Genomic DNA, 14,846 nt, shown 5'->3' with positions numbered 1-14,846 from the left:
ATCCACTCCTGTACACACTGGCAGTAGTCATCTCAACAGGCAACAAAGGCAGAACAAGGAGATGGCTTTCAAATCCATGCTTTTGGCCTAGCAGATTCAGAGCCTGAGCCAGGGGCAGGAACAGGCACAAAACTTGTCTCAACTCTGTCAACAATACAGCAGCATGGCTCCTGAAGCAGCATGTAACCCTGGAGCTTCTTCCCTCTTTTTTGTGGTGTGGTCCTGTAGTTAATCTGCCTCAGTTTGCCTCATTTGTTTGGTTTGGGTTTTTTGGTTTTGGTTGGGTTTTTTAATGGTTCTCTTAGTCTTCAGCACCACTGAATTACTGAGAGATTTCATCCTGAGTTCAGTCACAGAAATACAACATGGTTTAATCCAGCTTAGGAAAAACAAACAGATCCACCCATCTATCTTTCACTGATGACCTGTGTAAAGCACGCAACTGACTGCAGCTCCTCTCTCCCTGCTCCCCTGGGCTCCAGTCACTCCTTTTAACAGCAGGACCTCAGCCACAGCAGAGGGGACTCACACCTCCACCCCCTGCCCTGCACAGGGAAGCTGCCCGTCACCAGCAGTCATGGCCTGCACTGCTTGTCCTTCTGTACATACTGTAGTGTACCTGCTAGTTCACCTTCCTCCCTTGGAGGGGGATAACCACAGATTCCCCACTTGTGACCAAGTTGGGTTGCTTCAGCTCTTCCCTCAGACACAACTTCTCTTTGTGGCAGATGAGTCAGAGAGAGTTCCCATTAACTGCCTCCCTCCACATCTGTCATCATTGCTAGCACCAGTGCTGTTCTTCAGCTGAAGCTAATTATGAGCATCAATTGTCTCAAGGGGCAATTGCAGCAAAGGTCCATCACTTCAGTTTTACCACAAGGTCAGCTTCTCCAGTCTACTTCACATCCCCTGCCTGGCATTGCTCTTGTAAAACTGAAATGCCTTTACCACTGTTGTCCTTTGGGATAGCATAAGTCCATATACTATTCTAAGGTTAAGGAAAACCACTCCTTTTTAGTAATGCTAAACACACAATCTCCTCTCCTACCCAGGGCTCCTTCCTGTAGATCCCCCATAAATAAACCCTATGCAGCTCTTCAGAGAGCAAGCAGGGAATGAGAAACAGTTGAGCTACAAGTGAAATCACCTATCCTCAAAGGGGCTCTAACTGAGGACTAATAAACCCCAGATATCTTAAAGAAAGCAAGCCACCACATTCCAGGTACCTTTTTTTGTCAAGCGTCAGACAAGAACCCAAAGAGCCAGTAGCTCACTGCTAAGGTAAGGGCAAAGGCCACGGAGGAATGCCAGCACATAGCCAGGCAGATGTTGCACAGGCCAGGTGTTTGCTCAGTAGTGAGCTGTTCACTCACGCCTCAGCTTCGTGCAGCTGCACGAGCACGGCTCTGCTGAGTCTGTGACTCTGGAATGTCTCAACTGGACACCACATCTGCTGCCGGCTCAAGGTGCCCAGGATCAGACCAATTCCCAGTTTTACCGTCCAGCCGTAGCAGTGCCTTCTGCTCTCTGTTCCACCAGGGGGAGATCTAGCTACTTGGGAGGGTTACAGCTCTAGCCAGAGGAACACACTGCCCGGACACAGGAGCACAGAGGCCTGGATTCCTACAGCCTTGCAGTCCAGAGCAGGGAAGCCAAAACGAGGACTTAGTGACTTTCTCTCACAACATATTAAAACTCACTGATAGGATGGAAAAAGGCAAATAATCATCTGTACTTCCTCCTTGGCCAACATCACATCTATTTCATTTTTGCTCCCTCACTCCTTTCCTGGCAACTGGAAAGTGTCAGCAGAAGCAGTATGTAAACAAGAGATCCATCTTTGAAGCCATAGCCCGTATTGCATGACAAAGCTGAAACAGGCAGTATGGCAATGATTATACACACTTCCATGTTCTATCAGTAACCTGATTTTAGACTTACTTATATTTTGCTACCACCTCCTGTTGCTGCAGGGCATACTGTCCAGCCTGCCACTACAGAACAGAGGAAGGAAAATGAAGATACAGACAACACACTCTCTCAGCATCCAAGCCCTAATAGTCACATATGGAGTCAGTGGCAACTAGTTTGAAATGAAAAGCACAGTTTACATGAAACCAAGAGAAGAGATCCCAATGTGAATAATTTCCAACTGTTTCACAATGCTATGAGCCTTGGAACAAGTAACATTCCCTTAAACACCTATCACTGAGATCCTGCTTTGAAAAGTGACACGGCCTTCTGGAGAGAGGGTGGCATGGACCTCTTTGCAGTGAGCTCTGTGGTGACTCATGGGGTGAGTGTAGCGACAGCTAAAAAGCAAAAACTAAGCTATACAGCCAGAGAACCTCTGAGAGCAAATTCTTTCATTCCTGCTACTACCTAAGGATGGCAGTAGGGAGGTCTTCTGCAGAAGACTAAGTTTAATAAGGAAATGACTGGCAGGTCACAGAATTTCAGGCTACTAGAAATTGCCAAAAGGGAAACTGCAGAGGATCCAGGCAAATGGGGTAATGAACAGCCCAGGGCTTACCCAGAACACAGAAGATGATCTGCTAGTACTTCCACAAGCCTCTGTGCCAGGCAAATGAAAGACTTGCATAGAGGACAAGGACGGCTTGCATGATAGGTGCATAGCAAACTAGTGACCATTTGTCAAAACAGATATCATGTCAAGGATCCCAAAATAACAGCTACATCCTGATCTGCCATCCTTCAGCAAACTTCCTGTCCTCAGCTCTTGGGGTACCAGCTAGAAAAAGAAAGATTTTCCAGAAGAAGTTGGAACAGAAGCAGAACATTTACCCACTGACTGGGGGAAGCACTCCTGCCCGGGTTAAATCCCAGAGCCATTCCATCTCCAGGCAGACATCTCGTGCACTGAGCAGCGAGCTGCATAGCACGAACCACTCAATCATCTACTGATTGCCAAGAGCACGCTGGCTGCAGGGGGGACCAACCAACCTTAATTGGCCTTATGGGTGTAAATTAAACCCTACAACACACCCAAGCAAACAGTCAGTTCCTTTGGAGAAGCAGGCATGAGTTATTTTGCTGCAGCTATAAAGGAAACATTGCTGCTAGGACATGCCCCTGGAGTGACTGTGCCGCTCAGCTCTCCCGGTGCATTCCTGGGGTTGTTTAGCATGGATTCAGCTCCAGCCTTTCCACAAGCAAAAAGTCTGAACCCTGAATGCCATCTGCAAACACAGCCAGACTCCACCTCCTGCATGCCTGCAGGCCACCAGGTGTGGCCAGGAATGGCACAAGCTACACACAAAATACACCTTTGATGTGGAGCTGAAAGCATGTAGCCACGGGGCATGAACAGCACGCCGCCCGCCGCCGTGCTGACTCCCACTGCAGGAATGCGGCTGCAACCACAGGCCAAGGAAGGCAAACACATTGCATTCCTCATCAGGCAGAGAAGGAAAACAAGTAGCAAGCCCACACACCCACCCTGCTGACACCCGCCATGCTCCCTCCCCACACTGCCTGCACAGCCACTGTCAGGACCTCAAGGACAGCTTCAGCCCCGAATTCATTTGTGTGAGGGTGAAGTTCTGCAGGCAATTTCTTGAGCCAATGGGACAAGAGAAACAGAGCAAGGCAGGAGAGTTCTCAATTGGGCACGCAAGCCACAGGGAGAAGTGCTGTCACCCGGGCTGGAAAGTAGCCACAGTCCAGGGCAGGAATAGCTCTGTGCACTAGCCTGAGAAGGGAATTTCCCTGACTCTTCCTCTAAGACAAGGGACAAATATAACACTGAGACCTCTTGAGATGAGGGAACAGGGCTGAATAAGAAGTTGACTTTGGGCAAAAGGGATGCTTGGAAGGATCCAGGTTTTTTTCTACCCCTAGAAAACCATCCTACCTTAAGTCAAGTAGCTTTTCTGGGATGGAGGCACTTCTTCATTACCCCAAAATCCTTCTGTAAATGCTTGTCTCCACTGCCCACACACACATATTTGACCTTCACTGTACAACATTCTTCCACTACAGCACTGACACCGGGTCATTTCAGTGATCAAGAGAAGAAAAACTTAATGTACAAATATCCAAGACATAAGGTAACCTCTTATCTCAGAACCTCATCATTTTAGAGCTGCAAAGAGACTCTGTGCTCTAGTCAGAAAAAACATTATTCCTCCTTCATACGGCACTCCTACAAATCCTAAAGCTTTCCAAAGAATTCACATTCTCAAATATGAAGTTACTCTGAAGGATGCCTCAGATGTGAAACTGTCAGCAGAATTCTCAAGACTATATTGTGAACTCCCCAGATTCACACTGTGAATCTGCACTTACTCTGTGCAACATAACTAAACAACCCACTCCTGAAAACCTTAAAAATCCATCCCAGTGCTAAGGACTAACTCTGAGATTCAATAGCCAGTGTTCTCACAGCACCAAACAGGAAAACCAACACTCTCAAGAGCACTGCAGCAGGAATATATCTGACTTGAACCTAACAGACACAAAACAGTGTCAGGAAATTCAGAGAGAACCAATTAAGGGCTGAAACACTGTAACCTCTAGGGAACCTCAAAGGGGAAAGATCAATGTAGCCATAAGCTCCACAGACATACCCATGCATCTAGCAGGCTGCTGGAGCAGGGATGATTTATAAGGCTTGCGGCCCAGCTGCTCCACACCCCACATGTGCATTTCAAGGCCCTCACAGAGGCAAATGATCTGATATTAAGTAACAAGACCAGACCAGACTGAGGTCCAGTAGACTTTCTCATGCCTGTTGAAATTCAAGGCCTCAGGCTACCTGTTCACTTCATAAACTGCAGTAGCTCCAGTACTTGGAAGAATGAGGCATGGAAGGCCAAATTTACCAATAGATTTATATCCAAAGATATAAATAGAAGCCTGGCAGGATTTACAGATTAGGTGTCTAAATCACTGCATGCAGGAGAATGGGCTTCTCCCCTTCTAACCACTCCATACCTCTCCAACCCCAGCCACCAAAAGAAAACACATTTCAAACAGGACAGAAGCCCCTGCTGTTCTACACATTGCCAAGGGCCATCCCTGTGCAATCCACTTTGATGGCGACGGCACCCGAACTCCACAAGTCTCAACAGTGCAACCTGCAATGGCTGCAGCTCTCACAGAATGTAGGTCTGCCTGTTTCCCAGAATAGGAGCTGCCTCTACAGCCTCTCCTCTCCCTTCCCCCACTACATCTTTGCTTTTCATAGACTCAATACTGTTTCAAGGTACCCTCATCCTGCCACCGGTGGGTGGGTGAGTGGGGGAAAGGGGCCCTTTATAATTGTAGTGTTGCAATCTGCCAGCCCGGCCAGGCAGCCTGTTCCCGCCTGCACTGTATTAAATACCTTATAACTGATTACACCCCCATGGGGCATGATTAGCAGTCTTCAGAGAACAAAGTCTACTTTCATAAGAATAAGAACAGACACGTACTGCTAACCTACTACACAGCTGGGCAGGTGAGGAAACAGGGAAGAAAGGAGGGTGTGGGGGGGGATGAGTTAACTGTACTAACTCTATTCCTCTCCTTCCCTATCGTGGCTGAGTTGAGATTTCCACTGCCCTGAACAGTAGTACCCTTCAGACCCACACCTAACAAAAGCTCATAAACAAACTGTTGCCCGTAGAAGTCAGGCAAAGTCCTAACCTGGAGGGGCAGGGCCTCGAGGCAAAGACGATTGAGCTTTCCTCTGGGTGACAGCAATTCCTTCACATCAGTTCCCGGGGAAAGGGAAGGGTGAATTCCAACTTCAGTATCAAAAACACGGAGAAGGAAGGAAAGCTCAAAATACGATCACATATCCACGCCCCTCTCTAACCTCTGTATACATCTGAAAGGTCTACATAAGTAACAGCAAAACCTCTAATTCAATCTGGAGGTTAACAGCTCTCCGGGTGAGGATTTTTTTCTTGTGGGGAGGAGAGGAGGTAGCAAAGAGAAGGAAAGCCCTCTCCATCTGAGATAGGTAATAGGGATCCCCAAACATACACAGTTCATATGCATTGCCGCAACAAAGACCCAGCTCAATGGAAACTCAGCCAATCTGACATGAAATGACCTACAGCTCATTAGCAAAGTGCCTTCCAAATCTCAAAATGCCCACACAAACAGCCACAAATATATTTGGTGCTATCTGGCCTCCATCTCAGCAGATGAAGCCTTTCACCAAGAGCCGTAAGAAATATAAGCCTAGGATCAGCCCTTCCAGCTACTCTCCCCAAACCTCCAACAGAAGCGAGCACAGCAGAAAGCTCCAGGAACATGGTCTTACTTGAGAGAGAAGCCCATGCAGAAGCTTCAATAAAATAGTAAGAAGTCTCCTAATTGTGTCATATTGGAAACAAACACCTGCTTTACCCAGAGCCCGCTGTCTTTGCCCATGGCCCCAAGGATGCTCATGGTACAGTCTGGAAGCACTCACGTTCAGCTGATGCATATAGAGGGGACACTCTGCTGACACATTCCACCTAGATTCTTACCAAACCCACCCAAGAAAGAATTCCTTAATGAGTAACCAACCCAGCTGAAAATGATCTACTCATATCTGCTTTACTCAGCAGCTGGTCCTTCAGCCAGCACACAGATCTCTGAACTGTACTGCCTAGTCCCATCTGTACAGCAAAACCTCCATATTCTTTTTATTACAGCAAGACTTGAAGGTACCAATTGACTTTGGGCTCCAATGTACTTGCCATTGATATAAGGCATCAATTCATTTAGAGTTATATTACAAAACAGAATGTGCTTTCAGGGTTTGGATAAATGGAAGCTTTCACCATAAACATGAGTTAGTCATTAGAAGCTCCAGAAGGTAATTTAAATTATCGCAGCCAGCACAAAAATAGTTTTCCTTTGGGAGCTGAAGTTGCAAAGCTGTAGTAAATCCAAATGGCACAGTAAAACTTCTTATAAAAGTTTAAAATTAGTTGTGAAGCCCCAAATGGCCTTGCATATCATTTGATTCTGCTACCGTGGGCTAGCAAAAGGGAAATCACTCTTCACACTGTAAAAAAAACACTAAAATCTCTATCATCCTTCAGCTCCTAGGAGACAGAAGAGGTAGGCTTACATTTTGTGTCTCTATATATATGTGTAAAATACGTAGAAATAATAAATCTATAAATAAAATGTTAAACCCACAGAACTAACAATGACTTGTTCAACCCCACACAGTGCTGGGCAGATATCAATCAGGCTTCAGAGCTCAAATTGGAGCATTGCAATCCAACGCTCTCTCCTGGCTGCTGCACCCCCACAGATACGCTGTACCCACCCCCATTCCCAGAGTAAATTGCCCTCCACTGCTGAGAAGCACTCCTGCTATTCCAACACTGGTATTCACCACCAAAGCAAGAGACCCTAATTTAGCCCCGCACGGGCCTTCTGCAAACTGCTAATCCCCCCTCCACAGCTGCTTCTCAAATGTACGGGCATGAGCAAACCATAAACGATTTATGGCGCGTGGCAGGAAGGCTCCTGGCTCCCTGCGTAGGCGGGGCTTTGGGACAAGATCATGCTTGGACTAATGTTTATATTGCGAGTTGTCAGTCAGGCAGTAAATCACCTCTGGAGCTGCACAATAATACAGCCCCATCCAGCTGGGGCCTTGATGACACTGAATTCTGTTCTAGCTATTTCACTTACATCTGGGAACCTATTTGCAAAGGCATCATCTAATCATGGAAAAAATGAATATGCTTATAAGTAGAATCTACCAAAATTCTGCAGCCCAGAAAGGGTGATTTGCTTTCAGGAATCAAACCAAACTGGTACGAGACGTGTGCCAAAAATGACTCTCCACATCAGTCATAGAAGAAATTGGATTGAGTGCCTACACAAACATCTAATAACAGAGTGTATCTCTAGCAAAATGCAGTTACCTGAGACAACCCTTCTGAGCAAAGTTTTCATCTCCCGCTATTCACATAACTGTAGTGTAAGCGATGCTTAAATTTTAAAAGTGAAATAAAGATATTTTGCATACTTTAGTGCACAAGACACTTTCTGCTCAGAAAAATAAATGCACTTAAAGGCAGGATGTAAGCTTGAAGTCCATTCTCAAGAAAGGTTACTTAGAACAACTTAATTTTAAGCACAAACATCCTGTCATTTTCCACTTTTTTTCCCCCACTTGAAAATGCTTTTCATACAATACACTGGGTACGAATCTCCCACTGATAAAAGAGAAGGGAGAAGAGTTCTCCATAATGAAAAAATTATAAATAAAATACTCAAGGGGAAAAAACCCCAGAACAGTAGCTTTAACTGCAATCACTATTCAGTTGTGAGAGACCAGATTTCAACTCATCTCCCTAGAATATTTTTAATCTTCCTGCTGGGCAGCAGCAGAGTCATCACTAATGAGCACTAAAGCTGCAGGAAGAAATCTGATGCAGGAGACAGAGCAGCAAGGCATCTTTGAGAACTGCAGAGAGCTTGTGAAGTAAGACATATGCAGGTCCAAAACCAGTTACTCTGAGTAGCATATGCCAAAATAATGGTCAAAAACCTTACAGCCACAACAATTATCTAATTATTCCCTTTGGAAAATAACTTATATTCTTTTGAAACAAATGCTATAAAGTAAAACTTGCCTAAGGTTTTTTATGAGTCTATGTGTAATTCCTCAATAGTTAGAGAGACTACCTTATCTGTCCCTTTTGATTTCAGAACCATTTGTGCATGAGTGTTACATTAACACAGCTGGACAACTGAGACTGTAACACAAGAGTAAGAAAATCCAGTTATAATTCCTATAACATTCCCAATACAAATACAGAACTCAACCAAAGACATAGAAGTTGCTGTGGGACTTCCAGGTCTGAATTTGCTAACCCTTAAGAAATCAAAAATTTAAACCAGTTCTCTCTTGTCACCAGAAGCTGGTCAGATACTTTCTGCCTAAAAATCAGTCTAAGCCTTGCAGGAAAACTTACTTTCCAATCCTGACCATTTCACTTTAAAAGCAATACAAAACTTCCGTGAAAGTCAGTAACTGTTTATTCTCAGCTGTTAGCCCTGCCACAAAAGGGTTAAGGACATGTGCCCTAAAGCATATGTTGTTCCCAAAGAAGCCCATAGGGCCCATACCAGGATCTTGTGCTGCTGTCTTTGCAAATACACAGACTCTTTCCTTCAGCTCTCCTTGCATTTAGGCAAACATTACAAACACACAACTTTTTATACATATTTTCATGCCACTGCCACCTATCTTTATTAGCCAATACATCAAATTGAATTTATACCTACTTGCAGCACTGATGATTCTCCTGATCCTCAACAGATTGGACATGAGCACAGGACACAAACTGTCTTCACAGACATTAGTACATTGAGGCTCATGCTACAACATACCAGAAGTCACTTGAACAGCCTTAAAGCCCTGCCTTTCAGACACCTTACAGACCAAAGTCCACACCAAGACTGCAACGTGGAGAGGCCAAACTCCACACATTCTTTCCCCTCTTATAAACAAAGGGAAGAAGCAGCAAGTGCTCTGCCTGACCACTCAGCATGAAATGACAATAGCTGCAGTCTCCACGTTTATCATAAGACACTCCTCCTCTAGGAACCACACTATCTTTCCACAGACCCTGCTCTTCACCAGTTTAAAATCCTCAACTACCAGGACTAATCAGAGCAGCTGCAGTGCTTTGTGGATTTGTTCTTTGGTTGGTGATTTGTTGGGCTTTTTTTTTCCCCTAATGCAGTTACCACAAAAAAGCAAGGTCAGTGAGCAACCTAACATAGCACGTAAGTGATTCAATACCTTGCCCCTGACACAGACCAATACATTAAGGTGGTTTAGTAGCTGGAGCAAGAAGCCTCAGTGACAATTATGGAACACACTGCCATTTCTTCAAAATGTTAAGAGATTGGATTAGGTCTGAAAAATATACCTTCTAAAACAAGTTCTTTAACTACAGCAAGTCTGAACATTTCCACTCCTAAGTGCTTGATCTTTCTGAATCCCGCTCAGCTCTTAGCCTCAGCGCTATTATGTGGTAGTGAATTTCCACAGATTAGACATCATGTGAAAATACTTTAAAATCATTATTCAGTTTGATGCCTATCAGTTTCACTGAATTGCATTCACCTCAACTGAAGAATACATTCCAGCTCCTTTACCCCTGCACAGCAGTCTTCCTTAGGCTTGGCACCCAGCATTGTTGAAAAGCAGAGGAAAACTGAGCCCACCCAAGTGATGCTTATACTGCATTCCAACCATTGCAAAGCTATTCTCACACTCCTACGTGGTTTTCCACGCCATTTCCTTCCTAAGAGCAGCTTGTCCCAGGAGGACACTCCAGAGAGGCTGGCTCATGTCATTCCAACTACAAAACATCCTGCAAGCTGCTGCTTTTGGCCCTCTCTGGCTGAGCATACTTGGAATAAAACCATACATGAACATCCTGACAATGAAGAGCACGGTTTCTGAGAATGGAACAAACAACTAAGTAAAAAGAGAAAACTATCTTAGAAGTCAAAAATATTCAGGCAAGGTTAGATGTGAGCAAAACAAGCAAACAGCTCCTGGGAAGGCAAAAACGTGAGGTCTCAGAGTGCCCACTTGCCTTGAACAAGGCAGGGCCTGACTTGCACTCCACAGCAACTTCACCATGCCACAGAATACACAGGACAATACATCACACAGGGGTCTGCTTCATTCTGAAGTCAGAGCTTGAAATACCCTTCTCATTTCTCCTCCACTGAGCTTTACTAAAGCATTCAACACCACAGTATCTAAGCATCTACACACTTATGGGTTCATCCTCAAATCCCTAGTAAGACTGGTGTTAGTCTTTTCCAAGCAAAGAATGAAGAGTAAGAAAAGTAATGATCTGAACACAATAAATCTGTGGCAGAAATGAGGTATCTTTCTGACCATAACATCGCCCTTCCCCTCCAACCAGCTGTAAAGGTATTTCAACTTTAAAAAGTAACATTCTTCCTACTACAGTTACAGACTCAGCCAATCTAGATCTAAGGAAAAGCCCTCAGGTAGGGGAACTGGCAGGGAAACAGGATGGATGATTCCATGCCCTAAGGCATTTGTCCTGTTTGCATAGGTTACACACATAGTTCCTCTGCAGTCCTGCGTAAAAGAATCTCAGAGAGCATGGTATTTACCTGTGAAATACACACAGCTGGCTTGAATGCCAACAAGCACTCTCTCTCCACAGCTCAGGGTGTCATACAGAAAGGAGATACCTTGCCAACCAAAAACCCTCTAGCAAGGAGATGAATATACCCAGTTTCAGGACCTTAAATTTACTCTCAAAGCATTAATCAAGTCAAATGGTCAAGAAAATCTGCTCTACTATGAGAATTCCAGGTCCTGACAAGCCCAGTAAAAGAAGCAAGATGAATCAAAATGGTGTCAAGCCAGATCCTCATTTATTAGCAGAGGAATCCTACCCTCAATGTCCATCACACGCAGGCTCATTTGAGACCTCTACATGTTGCACTTCCCCCAGCAACACGTAAGGCATAGAGTTCTGTTGTCACTCTGTGCTGGAGAAGCGAGGCCCGTGACAACAAATACATAATACAGTAAATTAGTCAGGACATAACCTCCAGAACTGCTTCTTGGGTCTACACTGTAGATGTGGTGACACATGGAAATCTCAGAATCCAGTTTTCAGCAGATTCTCCATAAAACATGGCAGACATTTTAAGAAGTTAAGGAGCTCACCTTCAGAAAAACCATCAGGCTCTAAGACTCACAAGCATCTAATCAACTACCAAAAAATACAGTTACATTTTACTAAAACTTGTTTTCTTTGCTACCTCTCAAATAGCTTGGCTTTCTTCGCCTTTTTAAAAAATTTTATATGCCACAGCAGCTGCCACAAGCCCTTTTTCCAAGCCAGCTCTGATATCATTCAGACCAGCAAGCCAAACAAAAATCATTTGTCCATCTGACTTGATTTGCTCTGCTCTGAGACAAGAAGCAGGCAGACTTGCAGAAGACTACACCTTTTTCAAGGCTTTAGCCTATCTCCCTGACAAGCTATACCATGACTGTATTTAGGGTGGATGGCAGAGATAAGAACTGAAGGTTTGTTGGCTGCAAAGCAAGCGACTTAGCAGCAGCCAACAAACAACTTGAAACAGAGTGGAAAAGCACGCAAGGTCATCTTTAGTTCAGAAAGCTGGTTTGGAGAGTGAAGAGGCAACAGGTCTTGGCAAGTAACTCATCCCCTCTTGACCCAGTGCCTTGTTAATATTAAAGATGAAGATAACCATGGGCTGCCCTTTGGAACTCCTCTGGCCCTGCTGAAATGCATTCACAGGATTCCAAGAGCACTGGGTGCCTGGGAAGGAATGACAAACTCCTCTTGATACCACAGCTAAGACCTGGTAGCTGAAGTGCTGATTTAACACCCAGGAGCTAAAACACACTGTATGCAAAGCACTGCTGGGATAGATATAGGTGCTTTCTGCAGTGATCCGCTGGGAAGTGAAGAAGAGAGCAAGGAGTTGTTATAAAGGTGATCTGACAGTGTACAATCAAAAACCAGCTGCTGGGTACCAAATAGCTGCTCCTCTAAACTGGATCTCAACAGTGAGCTCAGGTACACCTGCACCACCCATCACAGGAACAGCGAAAATTTGTGTGGAAACAAATAACCTGACAGAACAGAGGGCCACCAGAACCACCTAACTTTGACACTGCCATTATTGCAAGAGCAGGATCACCAGAAAGGATTTCATCTGGATTATGGCTGGGCAGATCCCTTGTGAATGATACAGACAGCATGGCTACTTTGGCACTGATAGAGCACATTAAAGATTGCTTTCCCAGATGGCATGTCAAGAGCACTGGCTTACATCTTTAACTGAACCTTTCTTTCCAGAAGCTCTTGCTGAATTTCTCAGGGTCACTCCCCTTTCACTGACACCCCTGGCCTCTCAATTCTGGCAATACAGGCCTACTATGATGCAGAGAACACCACAAAGAAGGCCACTGTTTCAGGTATGTGGTTCACATGTTCTCAAAAATTCAGGTAGTGATACAAAAAGAACACAGTCTGACTCAGCATTAGATCATTCCTGGCTTTCTTACCTGCTCTCTGAAGATTCAGTGAGGATTCATGGCTTCATTTTATATAGGCCCTTTATCCCAGTTCCTTCTCCAAACCTGTAAAACAGAAATGCATAGCTCTGAAAAGTTTTCACTGGCACAGAACTATCTATCTTCCTGTGATGGATGATTCTTTTCAGTGGACAAGATCCACCTGGCATCTCTCAGATCTAGGTCATTCTCAGCCTTGGCAGATTTGTGTATCATTTCCACACCCTGATGCCTACCAATGCAACCTCATGCACACCCAAAAACCTGTGTATTAGCACTCAGCCCTTTACTCTGCTCTAGGCAGAGTGCTCAAGCTCAGAGGCAGAAGCAGTACAGCATTTACTATTCATCTGTTTTCCTTTAAAGTCTCCCCATGTTCCCAGAGGCTGCACATTGGTTCTACAGGGAGAAGCACCCCTTGCACTAGAGAGGATGTCTAGGCTGGCAGAGAATTTCCCATTAACCCTTGCCGAGTCTGACACCAGAGGAATGCTGATTCTTCCCTTCCAACCCGGCCTCTGCCAGTTACACTCCGGCTCTTTAACACACCTGCTGGCCCAGACTTGTTCTGCTTTGCAGCTCCTGCTCCCTGCAGAGATGTTGCTTTTTCATTCCCCACACCACCTAACTCTCCATCGCTCAGAAACAGCTATACTCTGCGTGCACCAGGTTCTGCCTGCCGATCCCGTGCCTGCTCCCTGACACGGGTCTCTCCCCGGGAGGAAGGGCTCCGTAACGCCCTGATGGCTGAGGCAGTGGCATTACCACCCTTCCCCACGGAGCCCGTCCCTTCCCTGGGGCCTCGCCGTACCCCGCACTCGGCCCCCGCCCGGCCACGGTGCGACCCGCCCGAACCCGCTGTCCTCGGGGAACTCTACAATTCCTCGCCCCACACGTGGACAGAAAGGCCCACCCCGCTCGCTGGGCACCGTCCGAAGCCCGCAGAGGCCCAGGAGCGCAGGGGGCCCCGCCCGGGGCTTCATTCCCAGCCGGTCGCGCTCCCCGCTCCCCGCCCCCAGAGCCCCAGCCCGGCTCTGACCCGGTCGGGCTCGGCTCCACCAGGGGTCCCAGTGACTTTGCGGCCGGTTCGGCCTCGGTTCGGCCCCGCCTCGGGCCCGCTCCAAACTTTGCCCCCGCCCGGCCCCTGCCCCGCTCTCTCGCCTCAGGCCGCCATTTTGCCGCGGGGCACGCCGGGTAATCCGGCGGAATCCCCACGTCGCGGCGCGGCTGCGTCATCGGACGGCACGCGCGGGGGGCGGGGCGGTCCTGGCAGCGCGAGGGGCGGTGGGACGGGACGGGACGGGAGCGGAGCTGTCGCCGTCAGTGCCGGAAGCCGGGAACCGCTCCTGCCCTTTCCCGCCTGCCCCGGAACCCGGGAACATCCTGAGAGGCGGCGGGATGGGAGCTGGGAACCGCTCCTGCCCCTTCCCGCCTGCCCCGAGAACTGGGAACACCCTGAGCGGCGGTGGGAAGGGTGCTGCTGCTGTCAGTGCCGGGGCCCGGGAACCGGGACCCGCTCCTGCCCCTTCCCGCCTGCCCCGGGACTTGGGAACACTGAGGGGTGGCAGGATGGGAACCAGGACCCGCTCCTGCCCCTTCCCGCCTGCCCCGGGACCTGGGAACACTGAGGGGTGGCAGGATGGGAACCAGGACCCGCTCCTGCCCCTTCCCGCCTGCCCCGGGAACTGGGAACACCCTGAGGGGTGGCGGGACGGGAGCTGTCGCTGTCAGTGCCGGGGGCCGGGAACTGCTCCTGCCCCTTCCT

At 47.1% G+C, this 14,846-nt stretch overlaps 1 protein-coding gene across 2 annotated transcripts in view; it reads right to left on the bottom strand.

Moving 5' to 3' along the window:
- TJAP1 (tight junction associated protein 1) overlaps positions 1–14,220 on the bottom strand; it is a 40,162-nt gene extending 25,942 nt beyond the window's left edge. For both annotated transcript variants that reach the window (XM_066546665.1, XM_066546666.1), the window contains exons 1-2: positions 14,121–14,220; positions 13,073–13,147 (exon numbers count right to left, since the gene is read on the bottom strand). The gene's annotated coding sequence lies outside the window, so the exon portion shown is untranslated. The remainder of the gene's footprint in view (positions 1–13,072; positions 13,148–14,120) is intronic.
- Between the last annotated feature and the right edge of the window lie 626 nt (positions 14,221–14,846).

This window comes from Molothrus aeneus, chromosome 3, assembly GCF_037042795.1.
Source record: "Molothrus aeneus isolate 106 chromosome 3, BPBGC_Maene_1.0, whole genome shotgun sequence".
Taxonomy (NCBI): domain Eukaryota; kingdom Metazoa; phylum Chordata; class Aves; order Passeriformes; family Icteridae; genus Molothrus; species Molothrus aeneus.
The sequence above is the reverse complement of the archived record's forward strand: the minus strand, read 5'-3'. Positions and strand labels throughout refer to the sequence as shown.